Raw genomic sequence first — 7,732 nt, forward strand, 5'->3', positions numbered from 1 at the left:
TTTCCCTGAAAAGGGCATTTGTATGGGCATTGCCCTTAAAGGGGCATTCAGCTCTATTGCTGCCCTTAAAAGTGGATTCAGCTCTTTTAAGAAGTGGATTCTGACAAGAAGTAAGTGTGCAACAGCACTACACTAGGTACTAGGGAGAGGCCTGTGTCTGGTTAGGATTGTTAACCTTTTATTGGCTGGAGTGCTGATGCATAAGTAAACTTTTGAAGGTTGTGTCAAAGAAGAGAGAATTTGACCAAAGATGCATCTAAATAGCACTTCTCACTCCCTTAGAGTTCATGTATCATACCAACATCGTCGGGGTGTGGTTGGATCTCTTTTAAAATTTAACTTTTATTTCAAACATTAAAAAACACAAACAAAATATGAGTTTAAAAACAAAATTAGATGGTTGATTTTTAAGAAGTGCCCATAACCCTAATCTAAAAAACCGAAGTCTTACCCCCCAAAATTTTAAAATTAAACCTAAGTTTAAATTAAGCTAAAATTACAGAAAATAAAAAAAAATCTAATATTGCAGAAAAAAAAAAAAAATGATCAAACTTTAAAAAATTAAACCTAATCCCTATGAAAAAATTTTATACAGCTGAACTACCTTTTTTTCCCACAGATCCTTTAACAATTCTTTTTCTTTCCCCATGACAGAAACGTCAGTGCAGCACTGGATGAAATATGCAATAGTCTGTCAGGAGTCCAGAAACTCATTGACCTTTTATACACACACACTAATTACAAGCAAACAGATCACAGGTGAGGATGGTTACCTTTAATAGCCATTCAAACCCCTTTGTGTCAACTTGTGTGCATCTTATCAGGCCAAAATCACCAGGGTATGTATACTTTTGATCAGGGTCATTTGGGTAGTTTCTGTTGTCATTATGATTTAAAAAAAGAGTAAACACAGTTGATTGATAATGAATGGCTTCAACCAAACACTAACCATGAGTGAAAGAAAAGTTTTTGTGTTATCATTCATATTCTCTGAAAAATGGCCAAGAAATCATAAATTCTGCCAGGGTATGTAAACTTATGAGCACAACTGTATGTATTTATTTGCAATCAGTGGATATTTTAAAGGGATAGAAAAGTAAAAATGTAAGTTACATGATTCAGATAGAGCATGTAATTTTAAAACACTTTAAAATTCACTTCTATTTTCAGATGTGCTTTGTTCTCTTGGTATCCCTTGTTGGAAAAGAATACGCACATATCCTACACTAGTGGGAGCTAGCTGATAACTGGTGCCTGCACACATTTGTCTCTTGTGATTGGCTAAATAGATGTGTTCAGCTAACTGCCAGTAGTGCAATGATGTTCCTTCAGCAAAGGATAACAAGAGAATGAAGCAAATTTGATAATAGAAGTAAATTTGAAAGTTGTTTAAAATTGTATGTTCTATCCAAATCATGAAATAATATTTTGTGGGTTCCTGTCCCTTTAAGAGCTGGGACGGTTTCTCTCTGCACCTGTCTAACCCCTCCTGATTGCAATCTATTTTTAAAAACCACCCCTACACAGGTGTTATAAAATGGGCTGGCATATAAGATTACATTTCTTACTGAAAAAGAAATTCAAGAGAAGTAAGAAATACACTGAAAATAGCATGACAGTAAAGAGGTGATTTTAATTTCTGCTGTATCTGAATCATGACAGTTTAAAGTTAGGTGGGCTATCCCTTTGAGCTATCAGCTTAAGATTATATTGAATCAAACATCAATTTGCATTTTAAAATCCTTGTCTAAAATATTACACTGTATGTCCTAATGTCAGCATTAATGCTTATCTTTAATACTAATTTCACATATACATACTTTCAAAGTATAATACACAAGTTCTGATGAGTGATCAATGACACAAGTATCAAGCAATTTGATTCGTTAGTGATAGTTTATAATGTGTATTTGAATCAGATTGGCTGATTGATTATGCATATTCCAATCAAAAGTGGTGGAAAAATTCACTAGTGTGTGGGTTGTTTAGGAGTTGGCGTCATAATTGGTGTGAAAAGTGTTGAGTCAAATATGGCGCAAAGTGGAGAGTGGGACTTGTATTACATGGCTTAAACATGGTGCACATTGATTTTTCCAAAAAATAAAAAGGAAGTTAGCTTAATTATGTTGTGTATTTCATTTTTATCTCTATATCTATTAGTGCAAGAAGTTTGGGGCAAAACTTTGCACCAAATTTGTAGAAATAATATTGTCCCCTTGCTTTGTAATGAGAGACAAAGTCCATAAGTAGTAATGTATTTTTAATTTTTATCCATATATCTACTAGTGCACCAAATATGTACCAATAATATTGTTTGATTTAGAAAGGATATACAAATGTAATAAAGTTTCTAATTTACTTTTATTATGTAATATACTTCATTCTCTTGCAGCATCGTACATAAGCTTTCTGTGGTTTCAGACTCCCATTGAGTTCTATGGCATCCGCGCCCTCAAGGGTGGCAGATTGAAAACTAGGTACGCTGAGAATTGCATTCGAATACCACTGTTTTCAACTCACATCGATCTGCGTTGCATTAAGATCGCGGGATCGTATTTTACGTCACAAATTTTAACATTTGCAGATCTTGACGCTTTGATAACTACGGCGGATCAATCTCGCGACAAATACGATGCGGAATTCCAGCGTATTTTCAGTTTATGCTTTGATAAATAGGCCCCTTAGGGGTTAAATAAAAAAATGAAAGCTAATCTGTTTGTTTGAACGTAGATTGGTACATAAAGGGGGGACATACCCAAAGGGATGGGCTTGTATTAATTTATTAGTGGTTATATAAATATAATGGTATGTCTATATCAGGCTTTTTATGGAAGGCAATATTGTCAATAATTAAACGCCAGTTGGCATGAAATTCACCTGGCGCTTTTTATCATGTTTGCTATGTGATTATAAACTTTCATGTTCAATAAAGTGACTAGTTTTAGTGCAACAGTTAAGTGTGATTTTTTTTTTAACATCTTTTTCTCTGCAACTATATTGACACATAAATCTTATGGTCAGAAGCTCTAAGCTCCTCACCAGTGACGTGCAGTGACGTCAGAGGCTGGTGAGGCAGTGGCAGGATACGCCTTCATTCTTTAGATATCCTTTGTTGAAGAAATAGCATTGCACATGGGTGAGCCAATCACATGAGGTATCTATGTGCAGCCACCAATCAGCAGCTACTGAGCATATTTAGATATGATTATCAACAAAGGACATCAACAGAATGAAGAAAATTAGATATTAGATGTAAATTGGAAAGTTATTTAAATTTGCATATGGGTTTCATATGGGTTTCATGTCCCTTTAAATGGTGTCTTGGAAAACTGGTCAACTTAGTAAACATCTGATTTTAGTCTAAAAGGATTGTAACAGAAACTCTTGCCAGATAACACAAGGCTTGCTCTGATTATGAGATCTAGAAATCCATGCCCATTAAAATATGTTTAAAACATACTTTTTACTTTAATGCTGCAAATTATGCTTATAGATCCTTTCATTACATAAGGGATGAGAGTCAGAGGGGGAGGAAGAGAGACAGAGAGAGAAAGAGACCACGGGGGAGAACAACACATAAGGAAAGAGATGGATAGATAGAGAGAGAGAGAGAGAGAGACACACACACACACACAGAAACACAAGGGGCCCTGCATTTTAAAGTAATAAAACAGCAGAGCTACAGAGAGTTCAGAAAATTAGTCTATAATTTAGTGTGAAGTACAGAGGCAAGCTGCTAAGTTAGTGGGTGTAAAGTTTGAGTAAACAAAATACAAAAACGACCCTGCTGTAAAAGAGTAAAAAAACACTAAACCACATTCATTAAATTATCATTTTCACTAACAGAATCCCTTTCAGTAAAATCTTACTTCAATAAGATGTGGCTGAAACACTGCAGTGCTCTCTGTGCCTCTCTCTTCCTGCTCTGTAAGGATTCAGGAAGTGACAGTGGCACATTCCACTACACTTAGAGGGGAAGAACAGAACTCTCTTTTTCACTTTAGCAAAGCTGTCAGCTTCACAGGACAGCAACAAAATATATGAAAGTTGTTTTTTTCCGTTTTTGTTTTGTTTTATATGATTTAACATCCAGCCCCAACCCTAAGTTCCACTTACTAATGCCTCTCACTGGATTGGTTCAGCCCAAATAGGACTGCCTCAAATAAGCAGTTAATGGGCCATGCAATGATCTTAACCACTTGTATCCAGTAGGTGGCGCAGCATGTTGTGTAATGGTGGGCAGACCTGCTTGTGCCTTTTCATTGCACAACATATAGCTGTGAGAAAATAAAATGCTGGGGAAAAAAAATTACAATTTTTTTTTAAAGCCAATAAAAAAAAATATATTTTTGCCCATATGAGAGGTGAAGCACTGCCTCACCTGCCTCTAGTGACTGCACATCACTGCTCATCACCTATTGTTAATCAAACAATCCACTAAAAAATTCTGACCAGATATTATAACCAGAATAGGCCAAATAAAACATATTCGGAACCTGCAAAAAGCAATACATTGACATTGTACAGTTCCTGAAGACAATTGGAGGACAACCTAACAATCTCATATTTATTTGAAAGTTATTCTAAAATAATTCAACATTGCTACTGATATTTTTACCCACAATTAAAGCCATTGCAAACATTCATCACATAAGTTCTATTTTTTTGTACGGCATATGAAATACATAGCAAAGAAACACAGTTCACCATTCTGGTGTCACCGTAATCAAAATGATCTGGCCTAATATAAAAACTGTATGTATCTCAGTCCAGTCATAAATGTGATCGACGTCATTAAGCAGTCCTGTTGGTAACAATTGTGATTCATTAAGGATAAAAACACTGGGAATAAAAAAAAAATGTGTACAACTATTTTTCAACAGCTTGAAATTGTACTTTCTATGGGATCAGTTAAAGGGACATGAAACCCAAATTTTTTCTTTCATGATTTAGAAAGAGTATGTAACTCTAAACAACTTTCTAATTTACCTCTATTATCTAATTTGATTCATTCTCTTGATTTCCTTTGCTGAAAAGCATATCTAGATAGGCTCATTGGCTGCTGATTGGTGGCTGCAAATAGATGCCTAATGTGATTGGCTCAATCATGTGCATTGCTATTTCTTTAACAAAGAATATCTAAATAATGAAGCAAATTAAATAATAGAAGTAAATTGGAATGTTAGTTTAATTTGTATTCTCTATCTGAATCATGAAACAAAAATGTTGGGTATACTTTTCTGCAGTATAACAAATCTAGTAGCAAGAGATTGAGTGCTGCAGTGAGCCCTTCCTAAACCACAGCTTTGAGCTGTTGTGAATAATTTAACACCTAAAGCTGAGACAACAAGATGGTGTTGTGTTTTTCACATATGTTACTAAGGTTATAATGTGTGGTGGCCGGTGATACACTCTTAGGGCTTGAGTCTCTAAAGCTTGCTGGCCTGGAGAAGTGCCACATCAGTATTACAAGGTACCTCAGAGAATGAAACCTTCTACCCTATTAACCCCTAAACCACCAATAGCCCAATGCATTATCCCCCTACTCTACTTAACCCCTACACTGCCACAAACCCCATATGCAATAAACCCCCTAACCTATTAACACCTACACCCCCACAACCACCCAATGCAAACTACCCCTACATTACTTAACTACCCAACACCTAACCTCCGACTTCTAACCTAACACTCCCTAAGTTACAGAAAATAAAAAACACTACAATTACAAAAAAACTTAACCAAAAAATAAATAAAAAACCCTATACTAACACTAAAAGTTACTATAGCAATGGGGCAGAGGAGTGTCCAGGTAGCGGCCTTGATAAGCCACAATTCTAGGAGCTCCTGGAGTGCTATTGTTAATCCGCCAATACATAGGTACTGCATCCTCTTTTATTAAGCTCAGACACTGCTGCAGAAGTGTCAGTGGACACTAAAGATATATAATTTGTCATGCCTACGCTACTGGGGTCCTGGACTGGACCTCAGATATCCTGGGTGGCTACCTACATACACGGAGCTCAATACCCCCTCCCCTAGTCTTGACTTGCCGGGGTAACACAGCAAGGTTCACACTGCTGCACACATTTGCTATTCACATCATTTACAGTGGTGGATAACAATGTCTAGAATTATTTTCATGGAGGAACTATGTGCTTTACTTTTAGATCACCAAAAGGCATTAGCAACAGGACTATGTGCAACACTTCACCCCTTTTCAGATGAGGCTCCTACCATAAACCTTCGCAAAAATAATTTTCCTGGGACAAGCGTAATGGATAGGGCTCTAAGGCCCCATTGGCTGCAGCATGACCATGACAGAGGTGAAAATGACGCAGAATTAAAGGAGCTCATAAGCACTGAATGGCTCCAGACTCACCTAAGGCTACGGAAGACATTGTACATGGGGATATCTTCCCTAAAGGGATAGTCTCTGCCATTAGGTGGGACTTGCAACCTGTTCCGCAAGGTCTAAACACCATGTTATGTTCAGGGACTGACCTGTGGGCTAAAGGACATTGTGGTATATCTCTGGATAGAACACTCCCTCTTGATTTTCCTACAGCTCTCTGGATTTGGGTCTGCTATCATCTTTGGCAAATTTTCAAGTTTTTCATCACATATTGACCCTATTAAAGTCGGTATTGGTTATTTTTTTTTTTATATGTGAGTAGATCAGTTCAGTCATGGTGGAGCCGATTGCATTGCTGGACAACTCACCATCCAGACTGCTGTACATATGACCACAGTTAAAAAACAGTCTCCTACCAATTATGAATGATTGCCATTAATTGTTATGTCTGGTTTTTGTATGCAGATTTATTTAACACTTTCATACTGGAATCTTTTGTTATTTCCAATATCTAATTAAATATTTTTTCTCCTAGTGTGTAATGCCCTGCTGTGGCTATTGTTGATTTACTACACTATTAAACATATTAGTATATTTTTGGAGCTAGTGCTATACAAAGCATCACTACATCATTATGCAGTTGATGTTTCTTGCATATTTCACTTAAATGGACATGAAACCCAAAAAAATTCTTTCATGATTTAGACAGAGGGGGATATTTATCAAAGCCTCAACTATGCTGCATTCGCTGGCATCAATACGCTTGCCTAATACACTGCGGACCTGAATACGCCCTCTATATTTATAAAAAAAGCCGGCAAAAAGACACGCACCAAATACGGGGCGATGAGCATCAGACTGTTGTTAACTAACAGTCATCGATCTCGCGTCTATTTGGCTTTTTACCAACTTTATATATACCCTGTCACTAAATGCCGCCACTATACTAAAATGTTTAACCCCTATCCCGCCGCTCCCGGACCCTGCCGCCACTAAATAAAGTTATTAACCCCTATCCCGCCGCTCCTGGACCCCTCCGCCAGTAAATAAATTTATTAACCCCTAAACTTCTGGTCTCCCACATTACTACCACTAACTAAACCTATTAACCCCTAAACCGCCAGCCCCCCACATCACCATAAACTAAATTAAGCTATTAACCCCTAAACCTAACAACCCGCTAACTTTACATTAAAATTACAACATCCCTATCTTAAAATAAATGTAAACTTACCTGTAGAATTAAAATAAACTAATTTTAAACTATTAATTAACCTACCCTAACTATTATACTACACTTAAATTAAACTACCAATTAAATTAACTAAATTACATATTAAAAAAACCTAACCCTACTCAAATGATTTAAATATACTA

The 7,732-nt window shown here is 36.5% G+C and overlaps 1 long non-coding RNA gene across 1 annotated transcript; it reads left to right on the top strand.

The window, feature by feature from the left end:
- The first annotated feature begins 711 nt into the window (after positions 1-711).
- Positions 712-6,187, top strand: LOC128647805 (uncharacterized). The gene is made up of 3 exons (XR_008400418.1): positions 712-759; positions 2,393-2,477; positions 6,171-6,187. It is a non-coding gene; the product is annotated as an uncharacterized LOC128647805 (long non-coding RNA).
- The last annotated feature ends 1,545 nt before the right edge of the window (positions 6,188-7,732 follow it).

The sequence above is a fragment of the Bombina bombina genome, chromosome 2, assembly GCF_027579735.1.
Source record: "Bombina bombina isolate aBomBom1 chromosome 2, aBomBom1.pri, whole genome shotgun sequence".
Classification (NCBI taxonomy): Eukaryota; Metazoa; Chordata; class Amphibia; order Anura; family Bombinatoridae; genus Bombina; species Bombina bombina.